Below are 23,649 nucleotides of genomic sequence, written 5' to 3'. Positions count from 1 at the left end.
CAGTTTACAGTCCTACCAGTAACAAAAGGAAGTTCCAGTTGTTCTGAAACATTCTAGTTCATATTTGATGTTTTTGGTCCTGGAAATGTTAGCTACTTAAAAGTGGTATCTCGTCATGGTAGTAGTTATTTCATTGTGAGTTTAATTTACATGATGTTAAGTATTTTTTTTTACATATTTATTGAGCATTTTGATATTCTTTCTAAAGTGCCAGTTCAACTCTTTTGCCCATTTTGTCTATTTCTTCTTGATTTACAGTCTGAATACAAGACTTTTGTTGAGTATATGTATCTTTTCCAGTCAACAGCTTGTCTTTTTCCCTCTTTCAATATTTTTCATTTATTTGTTTGTTTGTTTGTTTTTAAGACAAAGTCTTGCTCTGTCACCCAGGCTGGAGTGCAGTGGCACCATCTCAACTCACTGCAACCTCCGCCTTCCAGGTTCAAGCAATGCTCCTGCCTCAGCCTCCCGAGTATCTGGGACTAGAGGTGTGTCCACCACACCTGGCTAATTTTTGTATTTTTTAAGTAGAGACAGGGTTTCACCATGTTTGCCAGGCTGGTCTTGAACTCCTGACCTCAAGTGATCTGCCCCCCCTTGGACTCCCAAAGTGCTGGGATTATAGGCATGAGCCACTGTACCCAGCCCCAAAGTGTTTTATTTTAATTAAATTCATCAATTTATTAAAAGTTAGTGTTTAATGTTTTGTTTAAGAATAACTGGGCCAGGTGTGGTGTCTCGGGTCTATAATCCCAGCATTTTGGGTGCCCAAAATGGAAGGATCCCTTGAGACAAGAAGTTTGAGACTAGCCTGGGCAACATAGCAAGACCCCATCTTTAAATAAATATTTTAAATTAGCCAGAAGTGATGACATGGGCTGTAGTCCTTACTTAGGAAGCTGTGGCAGGAGGATTGCTTAAGCCCAGGAGTTCAAGGCTGCAGTGAGCTATATTGTGCCACTGTACTCCAGCTTGGGCAACAGTGCAAGACCCCATTTCTTAAATCAATCTAATCAGTTAATCAGTTAATCAATCAACCAATCAATCAATCAATCTTTGCTTACCCCAAGGTCATGGAGACATTTTCTTACTTTCTTTTTCTGCATACTTAAATGTTTTTATTTTCGCCTTTAGTTCTATAATCTACCATGAATTAATGTTTATGTATAGTGGAGGCAGGAATAAAAGTTCATTTTTTGCCCCAACTGATATCCCACTGACCCAGCAACAACCGTAGAAAAGACTGTTCCTTTGCTACTGAATTGCCCTAGGGCTTCTGTCATAAATCAGGTGTCTATATTATATATATATTATATATATATTTATCAAGCTATACAATTAATATTTGTTTACTTTATTAAAGTTGTTATTCAATTAAAAAAACATTTTTTAAGCCCAGAGGTGTGAAGCTACCTAACAAGTTTGAGGATTTGTAAGTACTCTGGACCAACTACAGTGTGTAGTACTGAGGGTGGTATGGAATGTGTAGTACTGAGGGTGGTAGGGGGTGTGTAGTACTGAGGGTGGTATGGGGTGTGTAGTACTGAGGGTGGTATGGGGTGTGTAGTACTGAGGGTGGTATGGAGTGTGTAGTACTGAGGGTGGTATGGGGTGTGTACTACTGAGGGTGGTATGGGGTGTGTCGTACTGAGGGTGGTATGGGGTGTATAGTACTGAGGGTGGTATGGGGTGTGTAGTACTGAGGGTGGTATGGGAGGAGATTCATTCATTTAAAAAGTGTTAGGTGTGCACCTACTATGGGGCACACAGGAGTCTCCATTCAAGGGATATTGCCTTCATGGTGACTGGATTTTTGTACAGGAGTAGAAAAAAATAAAATTCTAAAGCAAGATGAAAAGGATTAGAGTGACAAGAGCTGCTATTTTCATAAAGACAGCCTCTCTGACATTTGGCCCATAACCTGGGTCAAGGGGTTGAGGGAGTGTGAGCCCTGTGGATCTAGGGAAAGAGTGACACAGGTAGAGGGAAGAAGTGCAAAGGCCTTGAGGTAGGCTTGAAACAGTGCTCAAACCAGAGTGGCTGGAGGGGAGGGAGGGAGAGAGAAAGAGGAAGAGAAAGCCAGAGTGGCTGGAGAGGAGAAGGCACAGTAAGGAATGAGAGTAGAGAGACAGTGAGAGGCTGATTGCAAAGGATCTCCTGGCCCAGTGTACAGACCTGGGATTTCATTTTGCCTGCAATGGGACAAGACGGGGAGGGGGAATTGATCAGGGGAGTGACATGATCCAACTTAGGTTCTCCATAGCACGTGGAGGCACGTGGAGGCAGGAAGACAAGTTAGTACAAGACCGGAAAAGTCAGCAGGGATATGGTCATAGAAGACCTTATGAAGAACAATTGAGGCCAGGGTGTGGCTTGCTCACATTATAGAAGGATCATTTTAGCAGCAGTGGAGAGTGACCTTGATGTGGAGACTAGGTCTGGGGAGACTACTGGCAAGGAAGCCAGATGGCCAGTACCCTTAGGGTACTCTGAAGTCTTCCTCGGGGTCAATAGTTCTATCAATAGTTCATTTTAGATAGGCAGGAGTGCTGATCAGTTGGATGTTGTGGTTAGCAGAAAGCCCAGTGACAGAGGTCCTTGTCCACAGAAACCTCACAACAAGGTGAGGTTTCTTCTCCTCCGCGCCTTCTTCTGCGTTTACCTACAGGAAAAATGAACAGCTGCCTTCTAAAGTGATGTGTTCCCCCTTTTTCTTCAAACAAAATGGCACCAAGACAGAGCAAAGCAGAACTGGGAGGGTTTGGCTGCTATATTGGGCTTAGTTCCATTTCCCAGTTTGTAGCTACTCCTGTGTTGGGAGCATGAGCTAGTTTATGGTCACAGAAACGAAGCCCAGCTGTGAGAGGGGCTAATGACAGAAGGAAGCAGGAAAAACTCGTCATTTTTATAGAATCTCATTTGAATCTCATCCTGGCATGCCAAACAACTAAGGAAAATTGAGAGATTAAATTTTCTGGGAAGCCAACTGGAACTTTCTTACTTGCGATTCTATATCCAGCTGAAACTGCTCACTGAAAAATCATAGAGGGCTGGGAACGTGCAGCCATCTTCAAACACTGTACTTCCATCACAGAGAAGGCTCCTATAGGGTTGATGCTCAGGAATGCAATATTATCATGCAAAGGAATGCAGTACAAATTCTTCTTTTATGCTTTTCTTGGAGCTAAAGGGATAGGTTTTAAACATTGAACAAATGTAAGAGAGCCAGAATATTGCTTGTCATACTCGAAAGCTATAGGGATAGACAATAAAGGCAATCTCTTTCATTTGAGAAGCAGCAAGCGGTGGGGTGGTCAGAAGAAAACAACAGGGACTTGAGAGTTGGACAGGTCTGGGCTCAAATCCTGGCACCACCACTCACTGGCTGAATAACATTTGGAAAGTTATTAAACTCTTGAAGCATATTTTTCTTTCTGTAAAATGGGGATAAAATTCGGACTTTTCAGAACAGTGGTGAATATTAAACTAAAAAGTGCACATAACATGTTGGGCACATGATAGGTGCTCAATAAAGGAAAGAGAGCCAAATAACATGTTACCTTCCACATAATGCTTTCATTATGTAATTGTATATACTGAATAATAATAAGGCATGTTGGAAACAGAAAATTTAAATCTCCCTGTGAATATCTCTGGACCAGGCCTGCAACATAGCCCTCAAGACCACCCCCAACCTGCCTGTGCGTGGCCGGACACCAGCCCGGGAGGCATTCCCAGCCATCTCCAGATCTCCAAAGACCTCTAAAGGAAATAATGGACATCCGAGAGCTATCGCTGGTATTTCAAGAAAAGACTAACAAAGAGTTTTTCGTCTCTAAGCCTGCATAGATTATCAAAAACATCAAGTGCTGTTGCTTTTGCCTGGAATTGAGACAGTCCAGGGTGTTTTCTCCCATTGAGGAGAATCTCAGATTCTTTGCTATACACCACTTTGATGATTAGAATGGGCAAAATGAATTATGTACTTTATTCAGATGAAATCTTTCTTATGGAACCCGGAAGTCAGCTGGGGCCTCCCTGCTCTTCTGAGATGGAGGGGACCTGGCTCAAATCTCTCAATTTCATGGCTTGAGAAAGTCCAAAGCCTTCACCGAGGCATGTACAGATCTCATGGGTTTGGTTGCCATGGTGACCTTCCTCTCTGGCTCCCACAGACATGTATGAAGGCTCATGTTTCACCACTTCAGTCCAAGACTTTGTCACCGTTGACACACATACACATTCCACTCACACCATGCATTTTCAGGGTCACAAAAATGGGGGTCACAGGCAAGGACCCCTCCTCCCACTGACTTCACACTAAGACCTCCTTTCTCTGCTGTCTCTCTCTTCCCTCCTTTCCTTTCTCCTTTCTTGCCTGTCTCAGCAAGGCAGTCTTGCTGTCATCTTTCCAGCTAGAGCATCATGCTCCCTTTTCCCCAAAAATATGGCTCTCTTCCACTGATGCATTGCAATGGATAAAAATGTTTTGCCACTTCATTAAACTTGATATAAATTTCTTTGAGGAAAATCATCAAGAGCTCTTTACTGACAGAAGCAGAGTTACCATGAATCCAGGGCAGTGGATCTGAGTGTGGTCCCTAGACCAGGAGCATGAGAATCACCTGGAACTGCTAGAAATGCAAATCCCTAGCCCTGTCCCCGCCAACAACTTACAGAAGCAGACACTCTGAGGGTGGGATCCAGCAATCTATATGTTAAGAAGCCTTCCAGGTAACTCTGATATGGAATAAAGTTTGAGAAGCACTGGCCAAGAAAGAGGACCTTAGCTGGAACTAGATGAGCCTGTCAAACCCCAATGCCCATAGAGACTAGGCAATAATACGATGGGCATTGGACAGAAAAGAATGTTATGGGGACTTGAGGGGACTGGGGCTGATTTTTGCCACGTGGAAAGGAAGGTCCAAGATGGTCAGGTTTTCTACATTTTCAAGAAAAAACAGAAATGTGAATTTTTGTGTTCATTCTCCAGATGTTTAAATGTCAGCAACCAATTTGTCTGGTTCTCCTGGGTTAATTCAAGGGCTTAGAGAAGCTGCCGACACTATCACCCTCTTTCAGCTGAGAATTACAGGATTCCAAGCCATGCTTCTAGGTCTGCTGCTCCTGGTTCAATTTTTTTGAGATGGAGTCTTGCTCTGTCACCCAGGCCGGAGTGCAGTGACACCATCTCGGCTCACTGCAAGCTCCGCCTCCCAAGTTCAAGCAATTCTCCTGCCTCAGCCTCCCGAGTAGCTGAGACTACAGGCATGCACTACCATGCCTGGCTAATTTTTTTTTTTTTTTTTTTGTATTTTTAGTAGAGAGGGTTTCACTGTGTTAGCCAGGATGGTCTCGATCTCCTGTCCTCGTGATCTGCCCGCCTTGGCCTCCCAAAGTGCTAGGATTACAGTTGTGAGCCACCGTGACTGGCCTCCCAGTTCAATTTTTAAAGCACAGTTAGGAACAGTGGAAAAAAATGAAATGGAGACTCTCATTTAAAGTGGATTTTGTGCCAGACATTAAAATGGGTTTTTTAATTAATACAGGGCCGTGGAGTGGGAAGCCTATAAAACAGTAGTGAAATGGCAGTTGGACTTAATGTGAGATATTGTTTCTGAGCAGCCTTTTTATTTCCATCTGTATTTTCTCAGAAAGTCACCAGGGAATCCGTTTTGTTTCCCGCATTACATTTAAAGCCGGGCCTATAGAATATATGCAGTGCTCTCTCGTTGCCAGGGCAACCACTATCTTCTCCTAATTCCTTTTCTTTCCTAAAAATAAAGTGCCCTTTCTCAAAGTATCTATTTTGGCTTTTTATTTAAATCTCTCTTTCTGCAGCAGCCCCGTCTCCCTTTGACCTGAGTGTGACTTTTGTTTGGCTTGAGAAGAGATGTCGATAACACACATTCTGGACCCGACTGCCAGCCATCTCTGAGTGTTCCATTAGAACACTAATGAGAGCCACAGACACGGGGGGCTGGGAAACAACCCCAGCAATTTCATAGAAGGGGGTCATGGTCCCATTCCTATGGCACAGATGGCACTTGGAACAATGTTTCCCCAGCTCATTATTTCATCGGCTGCTTCCAAAGAACTGTATTTCCACGGCAGAAATGACCATTTCAAGAGATGAAGAGATGGGCGGAGGGCCCAGTGCCCAGCTGCTCTCATGAGGGATGAAGCCTTAGACTGCCCCACTCCTTTGATCTGTAACTAGACAATGCCCCTTCCCTGGTTCCTTGGCATTGTTGGAAACATTCCTTTGCCTGTAGAGAAGTCTTGATGGTCCACTTCAGAGGCATTAAAAAAGCTGGAAGGAAAGGAAATGTGGAACACCGGCCTAAGTTCTGCAGCCTTTGAACATCAAAGACCAGGCCTTGATCAATACATCCACTAAAAGTGATTGCTTGGGACTTCTGAACCAAAAGGAACACGCTCTATAGACCATATCCTTTTGGAGACAATTTGCCATGCTGAGATCCTACAAAGATGGATCTTGTCATGAGATAAGATGAGAAAATCAATCTGCCCAAGATTAACTAAGGCAAATAGTTATGATCCCAGTGCTCTATGAGTCTACGTCCAAGCTAGGCTGCCCTGATGCATCCCACACAGATGAGCAGAAGACATTCATAGAGTCACAAAGACATGTCTGGTTCTCAGCGGAGTATGTGCTTGGAGTTCTCTCTGGGTTTACCTGAGCCATCCACATTCCTCCCTCTCCATCCTTACTGTGGCCAGCCTGCTCCTTGACAATCTGAGCTTCTCCATTACATCTGTGATAATGAAAAAGACATGCTCTTCCCTACCAAGTCAAGTGGCCAACGCAGGAGTGGGAAGCATGACTTTGGCTCATACCAGCTTGTGTTTGGGGCACAGTGTATCTAACGGGAGTCTTAAAATTTGCCCACTACACATACTATGGGGCTAGAAGTCATTATTTTCTTTCTCTCCCTCTTGCAATTTCAAGTCTTCTCCACAATTCTTTCCTACTGTAATGTTGTTCACTTGGATGGTGGCCCTTTGGCACAGCTAATGTGGAGCCCGAGCTCTGTGGTGTTTTACGGAAGGAATGTCACTTGCTGTGACCTCGACTGTGTGCTGCGGCTGGGGGTCAGGCTGGACTTGATGGGTCAGCAAGTTGGGACTGAAAACAGATAATTAAGAATTGGTCCTTGGTACCAGGCTGAGTCAAGAAGCCCAGGGCAGCTCTTGGAGTCCAGAGCCCCATCTTCAGATGGACAAGTTGCTCACAGAAAAGGGTGAGCTGGGGGGTAGAAGCACTGCCCAGTTCTGCCACAAGGAGGAGAAAGTCCAAGGATGAGATTGCGCTGCTGGAGGATGGGCAACCAGCAAAGAAGAAGGAAGGCACCCGCTCTGACCATTTCCCTGTGGGCCTCATGGTCTGAGCCCTAAAGGCTCAATCACATACCGATTAGACTAGTCTGAGCTTTCACAACACTTTCTTTGAGGTTTTTTTCATCATAGGCTTAGTAATTTCGACATTATTATCTAATCTTAAAAGCACTTGTTGACCAAAAGAGTAGAAAGCAGGGTCTTGAAGAGACATTTGCACACCCATGTTCATAGCATCATTATTCACAGTAGCCAAAAGGTAAAGGAACCCAAGTGACCATTGACAGATGAATGAATAAACAAAATGTGGTATATCCATACAGTGGAATATTATTCAGCCTTAAAAAGAAAGACAATTCTGGTATACACTACAATATGGATGAACCTGGGGGATAATATACTAAGTGAAATAAACCAGTCACAAAAAGACAAATACTGTACTTTATAATTCCACTTCTATAAGGTACCTAGAATAGTTGAAATCATAAAGACAGAAAGTAGAAGGATGATTGCCAGGGACTTAGGGAAGGGGAGAATGGGTGAGTTCTTGTTTAATGTATATAGAGTTTCAGTTCTGCAAGATGAAAAGAATTCTGGAGGTTGGTTGTACAACAGTGTAAATGTACTCAACACTACTAAACTCTACACTTAAAAATGGTTAAGGGCCGGGTGTGGTGGCTCACGCCTGTAATCCCAGCACTTTGGGAGGCCAAGGAGGGCAGATCACAAGGTCAGGAGTTTGAGACCAGCCTGGCCAATATCGTGAAACCCCGTCTCTACTAAAAATACAAAAGTTACCCAGTTGTGGTGGTGGGCACTTGCAGTCCCAGCTACTCAGGAGGCTGAGGCAGGAGAATCACTTGAACTCAGGAGGCAGAGGTTGCAGTGAGCCAAGATTGTGCCACTGCACTCCAGCCTGGGTGACAGAGCAAGCTCTGTCTCAAAAAAAAAAAAAAAAGGTTAAGATGGTAAATTTTATGTTATATATATTTTACTACAATATTGAAAACAAACAAATAAGCACCTGCTGAATGAGTCCCCTTTGTTTTTCCTGCTATTCTACTGAGATTCATTGAAGACATGGGTCCTCATCCCAGGACTGTCACTCACAAATTGCGTGACCCTGGGCAATTCACAAAAGCTTTCTGCACATAACTTTCTTCATGGATAATTGGGAATAATAATAGTGACTTTGGAGGATAGGGTGGGAAAGGATTTATGAATTAAAATGGACAATATATAAGGGCTATTGGAGATTACAAATCCATTATATCCCTAAGGACACTGACACCGAGGTCTTGCATCTATCAAGGACTCAATGAATGGATGGATCCAGAAATGTGCCTTAGCCAGCAAGTGACTGACAGAACAGTAAAGTCAGTGAAATTGGCCTTCAGGCCCACCACCAAGTTGGGTATCTTCCTGCCCTCCTGAGTCCTCCATGCTTGCATTCTTCCCTTCCCAGAAAGCTGGATGATATGGTTTGGCTGTGTCCCCACCCAAATCTCATCTTGAATTGTAGCTCCCATAATCCCTGCATGTCATGGGAGGGACCCATTGAAAGGTCATTGAATTATGGTGGCAAGTCTTCCCTGTGCTGTTCTCATGATAGTGAATAATTCTCACAAGATCCGATGGTTTATAAAGGGCAGCTCCCTTGCACACAAGCTCTCTTGTCTGCCACCATGTAAGACATCCCTTTGCTCTTCCTTTGTCTTCCACCATGATTGTGAGGCCTCCCCAGCCATGTGGAACTGTTACTGTGAGTCTTTTAAACCTCTTTTTCTTTATAAATTACGCAGTCTCAGGTATGTCTTTTTTTAGCAGCATGAGAACAGACTAATACACTGGGTGAAGTCTTACACTCAGACATTGGTTCACAGACATCTTGCGAAGGTGTCCACACTTTTATAAGAAATGTTGGGAAAGCAGGGCACTTAACCCAAAAGAATAAATTTCAATGGTGGAAGTTCAGACATTAGCAATAGTGCCTTACAGAAGCTGAGTTGGGGGCAGGGACAGATGGGGAGGGGAAAGTCTTCTTGGCAATCTGTCCATCACAGCATGCAGTGAGAAAAGCCAAGGTCCTCAGCTTGGGAGTCATGCTGCCATTTTGGTGAGAAGCAGCATCATAGCTTAGTGTTAAGAGCAAGGACTCAGGAACCTGACAATCTGCATTTGAACTCTGGCTCTGCCACTGAACAGCTGTGTAGCCTTTCATGTGTATTTAACCTCTCTGTGCTCCAGTCTCCTCAACTTTAAAGTGAGGATGATAATAGCATCCACATTGTAGGTTTGCTGTAAGGAATTAAATCAATCCTTCATACAGTGAGTACTTAGACAGTGCTTGGCACATAGAAAGTGCTATATAAATATTTGTCAAATAAAATCTAGAAAAATGTGCAACACCCATATCTATTCCCTGGCTTCTACATTGGATCTTTTCCTCCCCATTGCTACTATCATCCTGATTTCCTGCATGGAAAATATATTCCCCACCCATGCCCTGGCCACAAACAGATAAGTCTTTGAGACCAGATTCCTGGCTGCTAATAAAACTGGCTTTCAGACCCCATTTTCTAGTTAGTTGCCTAATTTAGAGACCTTGTCAATTTGCATTACATAGAAATAATGCAATAAGACTTCAAAGCCACTTAGAACCATGCCCTACAGCCCGTCTCTGAAACTTCCAAAGTGGGTTGGAGCAATTTTAAATTATTTGACAGCATGAAACTTCTCCCTTGCAATTTTCCTGTGATGACAGGGGTAGGACAGTATTGGGGGTAATCACGTAGAAACTAAGTGGCCAAAAATGTGCTATGTTCTACTCATAAATGGAAGCTGAGTGAAATAAACCTTTTCATCATAATGGTTTAGATTATTCTGTTGCTGTTGCTGCTTTTGTTTATTTCTTTCCTTTCTCTTACTTCTTTTGTTTGTAATCTAATAAATTCCTGTTCAAGTTTAGATGAAATAGTTAGAATGCACAAATGAAACCCGCACCCTGATTTTTTAAAAAACAAGAACATTATGAGTGCCCTAGAAACCCTATAGCCATGATGCTTTCTAGTCACTACTCTCCCACCTCCAAGCATACATAACCTTACTTTTAAGGGCATTGAATAGTCTTGACTGTTTCTGTACTTCACATGAATGGAATTTTACAGAACCTATGGTTTTGCGTCTGTTTTCACCCAACATCATATTTATGAGATTCATCCATTTTATCACATATAGTTGTAGTTTGTTCACTCTCATTGCTGTGCCATATGCCTGCATTAGTCTGTTCTCATGTTTCTAATAAAGACATGCCCAAGGCTGAGTAATTTATAAAAGAAAGAGGTTTAATGGACTCACAGTTCCACATGGCTGGGGAGGCCTCACGGTCATGGCAGAAGGTGAATGAGGAGCAAAGTCACATCTTACATGGTGGCAGGCAAGAGGGCTCGTGCAGAAGAACTCCCATTTATAAAATCATCAGATCTCGTGAGACTTACTGAATCTCAAGAGAACAGTGTGGGGGAAACGGCCTCCATGATTCCATTATCTCCACCTGGCCCCGCCCTTGACATGTGGGGATTATTACAATTCAAGGTGAGATTTAGGTGGGGACACAGAGCCAAACCATGTCAATGCCATTGTGTGATTAGACCACAGTTGATTTATCCATCACATTGGATGGACATTTGTGTAGTTTCCAGTTTCAGTAGATTTTGAATAGTGCTGCTAGGAACCTTCTTGTACATCTTTTGGTGAATGTGTGAAATCTATTTTGTTTTGTACAAACTGTTTATCTCCCCTCTTTCTAACAAGCCTCCCTCCCCTTATCCAAGTCAGGCAGGGTAATCCAAGAGTGGGTGATTGGAAGGGAAAAGAATTCCAGCTGCCCAACTTCTGGCTCCTATCTTCCTTCCTCCCTAAGCAACTTCCTTCACCCTCCTCCCTCAGGACCTGGGATTCATCCATCCCAACCTGGGGCTGCCTTTCCTACTGCCTCCTGATGTGCTTTCCTGTGACTTCCCCCTGGAGCTCCAGCTCCTCTGCCTCAAGACTGCCACACCCTCTTTCACCCACCTGCAGGCCAGAATTCTTGTGACCTCAGGCAAGCCTTCTGAATGCCGATTCCTAGCCTCAGCTAACAGCTCTGGCCTGTTGCTGTCTTTGTTAGATGCTGTGATACACCCGCTCTGCCAGACTTCTTTCCTTCACTGAACACTGTGTCTCCTGGGCTTTCATCACCCCAGCTAACTTGCCTTAACTATTTGTACTAGTTATGAGTGTGGAATTTGAGATCAGGAAACCTAGATTTGAACTTCAGTTCTAGGTTTTAGTTGTGTGGTGCTGACAAGTGCTTTGATCTCTCTAAGCCTTAACTTCCTCATCTGTAGTAAGCTGCTTCCAGAATGTATATGAAGACGAGATTCAAGTGCACAAAGGTGAACTGTGGGGGCCACTGTTGTAGTACATATATATATATATATGTACTACATATAGTTGTAGTAGATTCAATATACCCTGAACTCATAATATGGCTGCAGAGTTATAAGAGATAATGTGCTTATTATTATTGGGGTTGTTGTTATTACATATGCCCTGCATTATATATGCTGCTTTTTGCCTTCTAAAGATAAATCACTTTGGGTTTTTTTTTTATTCAAAGTCAACAGTTTTTACCATAAAATAACATTGAGGAATGCTATCTAGAAAGAATCACAATTAGCCTAATTCCTTTGCCCTTCTTTAAATATACTGAAAAGAAGTTGGGAAATATTCACAATATATTATTAAGGGTTTCTTCTTTTTTTTTTAAAAAAAAAAGAGGTAAGACACTCAATTATATATACATATATGTAGTTTTTGTTTTAGAAAAATCAAAGAAACATATCGAGAAAGAGATGGCAAAGAAAGATTAAAAGGTTAATAGTATTTTCCTCTGGTTGGTGGGATTCTGGGTGCTTTCTATGGTAGTCCTATTTTCCTATAGCTTCTGATATATATACATACACACATATATCCTTTTATACACATATACATACAATTTAGGCTTTTAAAATAAGCCTAGAGTTTAAAGTCCTGCCTAGAACAATCAGACAAGAGAAGAAATAAATGGCATCTAAATTGGAAAGGAATAAGTCAAAGTATCCTTGTTAGTAGGTGATATGATCTTATACTTGGAAAAAACTAAAGGCTCAATGAAAAAAAAACCTATTAGAGTTGATAAACAAATTCAGCAAAGTTGCAGGATACAAAATTAACATACAAATCAGTAGCATTTCTATATGTCAACAATCAACAATCTGAAAAAGAAATCCCATTTATGATAGCCACAAATAAAATTAAACATCTATGAATTAACTTAACCAAAGAAGTAAAGAATCTCTATAACAAAAACTATAAAACAATGATGAAAGAAATTGAAAAGGAAACTCAAAAATGGAAAGATGTTCCATGTTAGTGGTCTGGAAGAATCAATATTGTTAAAATGTCCATACTGTCCAAAGCAATCTACAGATTTAATGAAATCCCAATCAAAATACCAATGACATTTTTCACAGAAATAGAAAAAATAATCCTAAAATGTATATGGAACACAAAAGACCCAGAATAGCCAAAGCTATCCTAAACAAAAAGAACAAAACTGGAAGAATCACATTACTGACTTTAAATTATACTACAGAGCTATAGCAACCAAAACAGCCTGGCACTGGCATAAAAACAGATACAAAAACCATTGGAACATAATAGAGAACCCAGAAACAAATCCACACACATATAGTGAACTCATTTTCAACAAAGGTGCCAAGAACATGCACTGGGGAAAAGACAATCTCTTCAATAAACTGTGCTAGGAAAACTGGATATTCATATGCAGAAGAATGAAACCAGACCCCTATCTGCCACCATATAAAAAAATCAAATCAAAATGAATTAAAGACTTAAATCTAAGACTTCAAACTATGAAACTACTACAAGTAAACATTGGGGAAACTCTCCAGGACATTGGTGTGGGCAAAAATTTCACGCACAGGTAACCAAAGCAAAAATGAACAAATGGGATAACATCAATTTTAAGTTTCTGCACAGCAAGGGAAACAATCAACAAAGTGAACAGACAGCCCACAAGAATAGAAGAAAATATTTGCAAACAACCCCTCTGACAAGGGATTGATAACCAGAATCTATCTGGGTGCAGTGACTCACATCTGTAATCCCAGCACTTTGGGAGGCCGAGGCGGGTGGATTGCCTGAGGTCTGGAGTTCGAGACCAGCCTGGGCAACGTTGTGAAAACCTGTCTCTACTGAAAATACAAAAATTAGCCAGGCATGGTGGCACGTGCCTGTAGTCCCAGCTACTCAGGAGGCTGAGGCAGGAGAATCTCTTGAACCCAAGAGGCAGAGTTGCAGTGAGCCAAGATTGTGCCACCGCACTGCAGCCTGGGTGACAGAGTGAGATTTCATCTAAAAAAAACAAAACAAACAAACAAACAAAAGGGAATCTATAAGGAGCTCAAACAACTCTTTAGGAAAAAATCTAATAATTTGATCAAAAAATGGACAAAAGATTTGAATAGACATTTCTCCAAAAAAGACATACAAATCGCAAATAGGCATATGAAAAGGTACTCAACATCATTGATCAGCAGAGAAACGTAAATCAAAACTACAATGAAATACCATCTCATCCCTGTAAAAAGCTTATATCCAAAAGACAGGCAATAACAAATGCTGGTGAGGATGTGGAGAAAAGGGAACTCTTGTACGCTGTTGGTGGAAATGTAAATTAGTAAAACTACTAAGGAGAACAATTTGGAGGTTCTTCAAAAAACTAAAAATAGAGCTGCCATATGATCCATCAATCTCATTGTTGGGTATATACCCAAAAGAAAGGACATAAGTATATTGAAGAGATATTTGTATTCCCATGTTTATTGCAGCATTGTCACAATAGCCAAGATTTGGAAACAACCTAAGTGTCCATCAACACATGAATTGATAAAGAAAATGTTGTACATATACACAATGAAGTACTATTCAGTCACAAAAAAGAATGAGATCCAGTCATTTGAAAGAACATGGGTGGAAGTGGAGGTCATTATGTTAAGTGAAATAAGCCAGGCACAGAAAGATAAACATTGTATATTCTCATTTATTTGTGGAATCTACAAATCAAAACAATTGAATTCATGGAGATAGTAGAGGATGGTTACCAGAGGCTGGGGAGGTTAGTAGGGGAGTAGGGGGAGGTGGGAATGGTTAATGGGTACAAAAAAATAGAAATAATGAATAAGACCTACTATTTGATAGCACAACAGGGTGACTATAGTCAATAATAATAATTTAATTGTACATTTTAAAATAACTAAGAGAGTATAACTGGATTGTAACACAAAAGATAAATGCTTGAGGGGATGGATGCCCCATTCTCCATGATGTGATTATTACACATTGCATGCCTGCATCAAAACATCTCATGTACCCCTTAAATTTATATACCTACTATATAACCACAAAAATTAAAAATAAAAAAATTAAATAAACCCAGTTTGGACAATGGAAAGGAAATTAAATTAATAGACTGGTGACCTGACGGTGAAGTCAGGAAAGAGTCTAGTATTAGCTTCCTGGTTATCACTTGTTTCTTTCTATGCAAAACTGACTTGGGCTTTTGTCATGCAATGGAGTCAAGGAGGAGTATGTTTGGCACCCAGGTGATCCACTTGGGTCCCTCTTGGTACATGCACCATTTTGACAATAAGTGCACAAGTGCAGGAAGCCCAACCTCAGAAGGGCATGGTGACCAGGGCACAGACCCCTCAGGGATACAAGTCTGGGTCACTCCACCAGCTTAACCATCAAGATCTGCAGAGGTTCTGGCTGAGGGTGAGAGGAATTGAGGATGGATGGTAGAGGAGAGAGATTATAAATATCAATTCTGATTTTAAGACCAGTTGCAGCATCAGGGGCTCAAACTTGTCTTACTGATACACTGCTTCTAGGTTCCCCCCAAGAGGCAGAAGAAGCTGCTTCCAGAATGTATATGAAGACGAGATTCAAGTGCACAAAGGTGAACTGTGGGGGCCACTGTGATACTCCATTGAGATCCTCTTTCAGAAAGGGCTTTTTTCCCCAGGTGCCTGGAGTGCTGTTGGTGACTACCTTCAGCTGTAAGTCCTTCAAGGCAGAGAAGAGACATAATTTAGAAAGATTTATCTGCCAGCTGTTAAAGGGAATGAACTAGATCTGTACACATCCACATGGGTAGATACCCCAAACAAATCTTCAGTGTAAAAAATCAAGATGTAGAGAATGCAATTATTTGGGTCGACTTGGAACACCCATTGAGCAAAACTATATATTGCTTATGGTTACACATATGTATATCAAAATATACAAAATAAACACCATACATATGTATTCTCTAGAGGGACAGAACTAGTAGGATATATGTATATATAAAAAGGAATTTATTTATTAAGGAGAATTGACTTGCACAGTCACAAGATGAAGTCCCACAATAGGCTGTCTGCAAGTTAAGAAGCAAGGAAGCCAGTAGCATCTCAGTCCAAGTCTCAAAACCTCAAAAGTAGGGAAGCCAACAGTGCAGCCTTCAGTCTGTGGCCAAAGTCCCGAAAGCCCCTCACCAACCACTGGTGTAAGACCAAGAGTCCAAAAGCCAGAGAACTTGGAGTCTGCCGTCCGAGGGCAGGAAGCATCCAGCGCGGGAGAAAGATGAAGGCAAGAAAGACTCAGCACGTCTGCTTCTACCACCTTCTTCTGCCTACTTTTTCTAGCCACCCTGGCAGCTGATTGGATGGTGCCCACCAACATTGTGGGTGGGTCTTCCTGAGAGTGGGTCTTCCTCTCCCAGTCCACTGACTCAAATGTTAATATTTTCTGGCAACACCCAGAAACACCCAGATACACCAGAAACAATACTTTGCATCTTTCAATCCAATCAAGTTGACATTTAATATTAACCATTACAAGAAATATTTGTGCACATTTTGTAAGCCTTCACATGCATAAATATTTTGACTTAGTCAGCCTTTGCTGTGTAACAAATAGCTCCGGGATCTTAATGGGTTACAATAACAAACATTTGCTTTTATTCACATTACAGGAGGGCTGTTGTTTCTCAATGTCCCTCTTCAACTCTGTCAGACTCTGTTGGACTCTGGTGGGTTTAGCTGGGCTCAGCTGGGCTCAGCATCATGTGGCTTCTCACTCTGCTACCCCAGCTGGAGGAGCAGCTCCTATCTGGAATCTGCTGTAACCATGGCAGAGGACAAGAATTCAAGAAGGGCAATATTAAATCATGAGAGTACATTTAAAGCAAGATCAGATCTGGCATGCTTCATTTTCCTTTGGCCAAAGAAAGCCACAGGACCAAGCCCAAAGTCTTTGGGGAAGTGTGTTCTGCCTTCAGGGAAGCATAACAGGGTAAGGAGGCAATAAATTATTGGGAACAAATAACATGATCTACCATACACTACAAACTCATGGTGGTGACTGCCAGGGGAGGAGCTGGAAGGGCAATGGAAAGAGGAGTCAGTGAATGAAGAGGATGTTATCTAGAACTGTAATATAATTTTATAAAAGACTTGATACAATATGACAATTCTGATAATGAAATACAGATATTTGTCTAATTATGCTTGGTATTTTGCTTTCTGTTTTCACAGAAATTATGAATTGATGAGGGGGGAGATTAAAAATGGAGTTGGAAGGGAGTAGTTAAGAGGCAATTGCAGAATTCCAGGTAAAATGATAAAGACCTGAATTATTACCCTAGCAGGAGAAATGATGTAATGGAGTTATTGAAAAACTAGAATTGACCAGATTTTCAACATCATTAGCAATTTTCATGTGTTTATTTAACACTTGTATATCCTCTTCTCTGAAATGACTCTTCATGTATTTTGCCCACTATGTACTTGGATTGTTTATTTTTTTAACTATTAGAGTTTGATAACTCTTCATATATTTTAGATACTAGTCCTTTGCTGTATGTGTAGTTTGCAAATATTTTTCCACTCAGTAGGTTTATTTCATCATCTTAACTCTGTGTTTCAGTGACCTAAAGTTTTTCAAATATTGATTAAAGTTTTCACATAAATTTTTTTTATTTCAACCATTTTACGTGGACCATTCCATGGCATTAATTATGTTTACAATGTCATTAAACCATAACCACAATATGCAATTTCTTTCATCATTCCAAATACAAACTCTGCGTCTATTAAGCAATAACCCACATTTCCACCACCACCCCAGTACCTGCTCCCTTCAATCTATTGTCTGTCTCAATTCATTTTTCCTGTTCTAAATATTCTGTAGAAGTAGAATCATACATATTTGTCCTGTTAATTTCTGTCATAATTCACTTGCAATGTGTTTAAGGTTTGTCAATGTTGCAACTTGTATCAAACTTTCATTCCTTTTTATGGTGGAATAAAGTTTTATTGTTTGTATACCCTTAAAAAACAAGATCAGATTTGATGATCAATTCAATGTGAAGGGTGGGAGAGAGGAATGAGTCAAGAATGCAAGCATGCCTTCAGAGATGAACCAAGAGTGACTGCAATGGCAGGGATGCCAGCTCAGGTGCCCGGGTGGAGGAGTAACTGCTCTCCCTGCCAGAGAACAGAGGTCACAGGGTGGCTGGGCCAGGAGGAGGTGAGGCCTGTTATTTCACGGCTTTGCTGATAACTCTGAATCTATTATTTTGCTTTTCCTTCTGTCTTTGTTTACCTATTTATTCCTTTGCTTGTTCTTTCTCACTGCTGGTTTGCAAACCAGGAGTACATACACCTAACTTGAACTGATATTATTATTTTTGGTAACAAGTCCTTTCACTTGAGAGTTTTAATTCTACAAGGGTAGGGCCAATGAAATAGTGTAGGCTGGCTAGCAACAGGTTGCTCTGGGGAAGAAAGTGTTCCCAGTGAAAACTTGGTGACTGAAAAGCACATACTCATTGCAGACTTCTTAACGTTGCTTGAGGGATTCATTTGCCATAATTAAATACATGTATTAATTTATTCAATATGAATCTGGAGCTTGCTATAAACAGATGTCTCCACGGAAGGCTGCTGGAGAGCAAACCAGGTCTTATAATTTGTAGTCTGAGTCCTTGTGACCTTTTTTTGATTTGGGGTTCATGTTGAAAGCCACCGTTCATTTCTCTGTCATTGTATCTCATCTTCAGTCATTATAGAGGGAACCACATCCTCACCCCTGGGACTTCTCGAAGGGAATTGTTCATTAAGCCAGTCAAATTTAATCTCCATATTGTTAAAAATCTCCCCAACCCTTTTATATGATGCAATAACAAACAAATGAAAAGCAGCTAGAACTTGTATGCATATAAGTAGATCTCGAACAACAAAAGGACCAGTTTTTCTGGCTAAAAGCAAGCCTGCCATTACATTGAGGCCATGCCTTCATTCCTACTCACTCAATTATACTTGAGGAAGAGATGGGAAGCTAATTCTCTACCTGCCCCACAAAACTATTCCATTTCACAACCCATCTACACTATCACTTACATCGATAGCTCATGTTGCTGGCAGTAAAGTGCTGTGATCTTATTCCATTTTAAAACAGTCCTGGAATAAATGGTGCTGAAATTGCTCAGATCTAGCCTGCTATCTTCTACCCCAGCATACAGAGAGAGAACAGAACAGATGAAGTGCTGGGCTTGCCGACCCCGTCTCTCCTTTCCACTTCGTGGTCTTAAGAAAATCACATAATCAGAAGTTCAATTACCTTCTCTATAAAATAGGAAGAAAAGGCCGGGTGCAGTGGCTCACGCCTGTAATCTCAGCATTTTGGGAGGCCAAGGCGGGTGGATCACTTGAGGTCAGGAGTTCGAGATCAGCCTGGCCAAAATGGCGAAACCCCATCTCTACTAAAAATACAAAAAAAAAAAAAAAAATTAGCTGGGCGTGGTGGCAAGTGCCTGTAATCCCAGCTAATCAGAAGGCTGAGGCAGGAGAACCTCTTGAACCCAGGAGGTGGAGGTTGCAGCAAACCGAGATCACACCATTGCACTCCAGCCTGGGCAACAAGAGCAAAACTCTGTTTCAAAATAAATAAATAAATAAAAATAAAATAAATAAAATAAATAAAATGGGAAGAATGATATCCTCAATGTAGATTTTTAAATGAGGATCACACAAAAGAAAGTAGGTGAAAGTGCCGACGTTTGTTAGAGCAGAGCATTTCAGACTTTGACGTGTGTATGACCGTGTGGGAATGGGATACAGGTTCTGGCTTTGTAGCTCAGTGGTGGAGCCTGAAATTCTGAGTTTCTAACAAGCTCCCAGATGATGCCAATGCTGCTAGGCCATAGACCATAACTGGAGTAGCAAAGTGATTACTGTGTTGTCCAGTGTGGTAGATGCTGGCCACAGGTGTTCATTTAAGTTTAAATTAATTAAAATGAAATAAAATTTAAAATCCAGTTTGTTAATTGCAGTAGCCAAATGTTTAGATGTCCACAGCCACCTGTGACTAGTGGCTACCACTACATTGGACAACACAGACGTAGAACATTTCCACCACTGCAGAAAGTTCCACTGGACTGTGCTGTGTTAAGCACCATGGTGATGTTTAAAAAGCTATTCGATAACATTCAAACAGTGTTTACTGATCATCTTTGTATTTGTCAGGGTTCTCTAGAGGCACAGAACTAATAGGATAGATGTATATATGAAGGGGAGTTTATTAGGAGAATTGGCTCACATGATCACAAGGTGAAGTCCCACAATAGGCCATCTGCAAGCTGAGAAGCCAGGAAGCCAGTCCGAGTCCCAAAACCTCAAAAGTAGGGAAGCTGACTGTGCAGCCTTCAGTCTGTGGCCTAAGACCCAAGAGGCCCTGGCAAACCACTGGTATAAGTCTAAGAGTTCAAAGCTGAAGAACCTGGAGTCTGATGTTCAAGGGCAGGAAACATCCATCACGGGAGAAAGACGGAGGCCAGAAGACTAAACTAGTCTAGTCTTTCCCTGATTCCTGCCTGCTTTTATTATGGCCGCACTGGCAGCTGATTAAATTATGTCCACCAGGATTGAGGGTCAGTCTGCCCTTCCCAGTTCACTGACTCAAATGTTAATCTCCTTTGGCAACACCCTCACAGACACATCCAGGAACAGTGCTTTGTATTCTTCAATGAAGTTGACACTCAAGATTAGCTATCACAATCTTCCACGTATATTTCTAGACACTAATGAGATAGCAGTGAGCAAAACAAAGTCCTTGCCCTTGTGGAGCTTACCTTCTGATTTGAATAAATAAGAGATTGTAACTAAATGGTCTTGGATACAGCAGCTCTCTCATAAGCAGACTCAGCTTTATCCTACAACAGCCTCACAGCAGAATTCATCACTTCCTCACAGCCCCTGAAGCAAAAGCCACTCAAATAACCATAAGTGAAGAATTAGTCTGAAGATTTTACTGAAGATTTCTTAAAGGATGCTACAGGGAAGTCTACATTGCATAGCCCAGAATACTGTTTAATATTGTTTTTCTTTTTCCTTTTAAAATTACACAATTAATACATGTCAAATAGGATTTTTACCTGCTTTCCACTCCCAACACCCAAAACGCCCTGTCTGATACTTCTTCCTAAGTCTCTCTGTTTTGGGTCACCGAAGAGATCTTCCCAATATTCTTATTTTGCAGAGAAATTAACCTCTGCCCAGTTCCTCAAGCCTTGCATGCCTGTTACTTCTATACCTTTTACTTCTTTGAGTTCTACCGCAGCTTTCATTCGAGATGAAATCCACCTGCCCTCACATTGTTGACCATGAAACATTGGTGGTAATCACCAGCTCACAAAAGCCAATGGTGCTTTTATCTTCCCAACTTTGTGTTCAGTGACCTCATATTAGAAAGCTTGAAATTCATCTGAGTGGTAGTATTTACACCATAGAAATTGGCATATGCTACAAACTAGGTCTTTTTTTTTCCCCAGAGAACCAACTGTTAAACATGTGGTAGCACACCACTGGGTGTAGAGAACATGTAGAGATGACATGGTGCCCAGTGTCATTTAGAGCTTATTGAGAGGACTCTGTTTCATTTTGTAGCCCCAGATGCTTCTTCCTCTTTGTTTTCTACTGTGGGGTCTGAAAGCTGTCTCACTCCTCTGAGGGGGACCCTCCCTTGCAAGACAGAGGAGAAGCAGCCACTCTGGCAATTCAAAGAACATCATCCCATGGCTTAAAACAGAGTGGTCCTCTGGGCCGGGAGAGACATCAGGGAGAAAATAAGAATGAACCACATCCCTCCACTCCATTCATTGATAGGAAACTTACAGACAGCACCTGATACTCACCTGCCTTCAGGTGTGCTTTCTTTGGTTTATCGTGAAACCAGCCAAATTCATTTTTCTCTGTAACTGTTAAATTGAAAATCAGTGACATAAAGAGGTGATAAAGGAAAACTGGGTTTGACTTCCGGTATCTCACAACTGCCCTTAGTGGACTGCAACCACCGTGGTAACACTCTAGAAGTATGGAACAAAAACTAGTTTACAGTCACCTCTGCTCAGAGGGGGGGTGGGGGAGATGGAGGAGTTAAATGCAATGATGTGAAAATCATTTGGGGGATTTGCAAGAAGCTCTGGCTAAGGCAGCCCCCCTGGGCAAGCTTCTCTTCAGCTCCTATTTTCTGTTTGCTGTGGCTTGAGCCAGCTCTACACTATAGCTCTGGGCACTGCCTCATAAGAGACTCTTGCCTCCCTCCTATCATTTTTGCACTGCTCTTTTCTGTTTCTTCTCAAGTCTGACTTGACATTCAGTGAAGCCTCTTTTGCTTTGGATGAAAATCCTGGAAGTGGTGAGGGAGGTGGGGTAGGAGAGGTTCCCACTATGATTTAGCCTGGGTTTCAACAGGGCCCCAGGCTCACCCCACTCACGGCAACACTGGATGTTAGGTTCTGCCCTAACCCTTCCACCCCTGCACCCTAAGGCTTTAGTGGAGAGGCCACAATGAGAGAGGCTGCTGCCACCAGCAGAGAAGATAGGAAAAGAAGGAAAAGAAGCATTCATGTGAGGAAAGCCTCCGTGGATGGTACACCTGTCCCCTTGGCCCTTGACTCATTCTTCTGTTCCTTAATGCCATCTGGATCAGCTGTGGGCTCTCTTGCCTAATTATAGTTCATAAGGGCCAATTTTGTAATGACTTGGCACCTAAATTGAGCCTGCACCTTTTTCACACTGCAGTTTGGGCTTTAATAGCTTGATTAAGTAGGACAGCCAACTCGGGTAAATCACCTTGCTTGTAAAGAGGTATTTAGGGCTATATGAGGGAAAAAATGCCTTTACAAGGTGGATGGCTTAAAGGTAGATCCAAATGCAGCATCTCGACTAGAAATTTCAAGGCAGATAGGCTGGGTTTAAAAATATGGGGCAGGGGTCCAAGCTGCAGCCCATGTTTTGTGGTATCTCCTCCCTTCTCCTCACTCTCAGCTGATGGCCTTATTTCACTGGAACAATAGGAGCAATTAGAAGAATGTCACCTGCCCCCAAGGAGACATCTTTCCGGGTAGCAGTGCCTATATCTTTATACTCTTGTCTTTCATCCTGTTGCTATGGGCAGAGCTGTCTACACTTCTATTTAAAACCAAACCCAACACTGGAAGGCTTCCCCTCTTACCTTCTGCAATAACCCTCTCTTGCTTGCATCGCCAAGTTTCTCCCCTGCAAGACAGTTCTCTGAGTGACCTTGAACCAACCCAATTTTCCCTCCCCCTTTTTTGCATGTAGTCTCAAGAATAAGAGTAGAATGTGCTGGAATGCAATATCCTGAGAAAAAGCTCAGGCTTTATTCCTCTCTCCCCTAGAAGGAAGATGTCCTTCAAAGCTTTGCCCAGGGAGTCCTGTTTCTCCCAGGGTATGAAACCCAGGGCAGGCTGCCTTTTGAGGGTCCTCAGCTGTGATACAAAATGGGACACAGGCAGTCAAGACCACGTTCACCTTGGGCAGTTTTCTTGAGCCTTGAGGGATGAGCTCACAATGGATCCAAGACTTCTGTCCCTTACTGCTATCTATAAAAAATAAACCTGCTTTACATAACTTGTGTGTATGTTCTGTCTCACTGGACTCAGACAAATAGATAACCAGTATGAGGTGGACTTAACAGTAGCCTAGGATGTCTCGGGCATAAGTACATGGACTCCTGGTTTCTGGTGCTTGGCATAATGACATTCTCTGCAATTCTATACGCAGTGGGAGTCTCTCTTGAGATTGATGATTAGTGAGCCTGCTCCATGCCCCTCTCTGC

Source organism: Pan paniscus, chromosome 15 (assembly GCF_029289425.2).
Source record: "Pan paniscus chromosome 15, NHGRI_mPanPan1-v2.0_pri, whole genome shotgun sequence".
Taxonomy (NCBI): domain Eukaryota; kingdom Metazoa; phylum Chordata; class Mammalia; order Primates; family Hominidae; genus Pan; species Pan paniscus.
The sequence above is the reverse complement of the archived record's forward strand: the minus strand, read 5'-3'. Positions refer to the sequence as shown.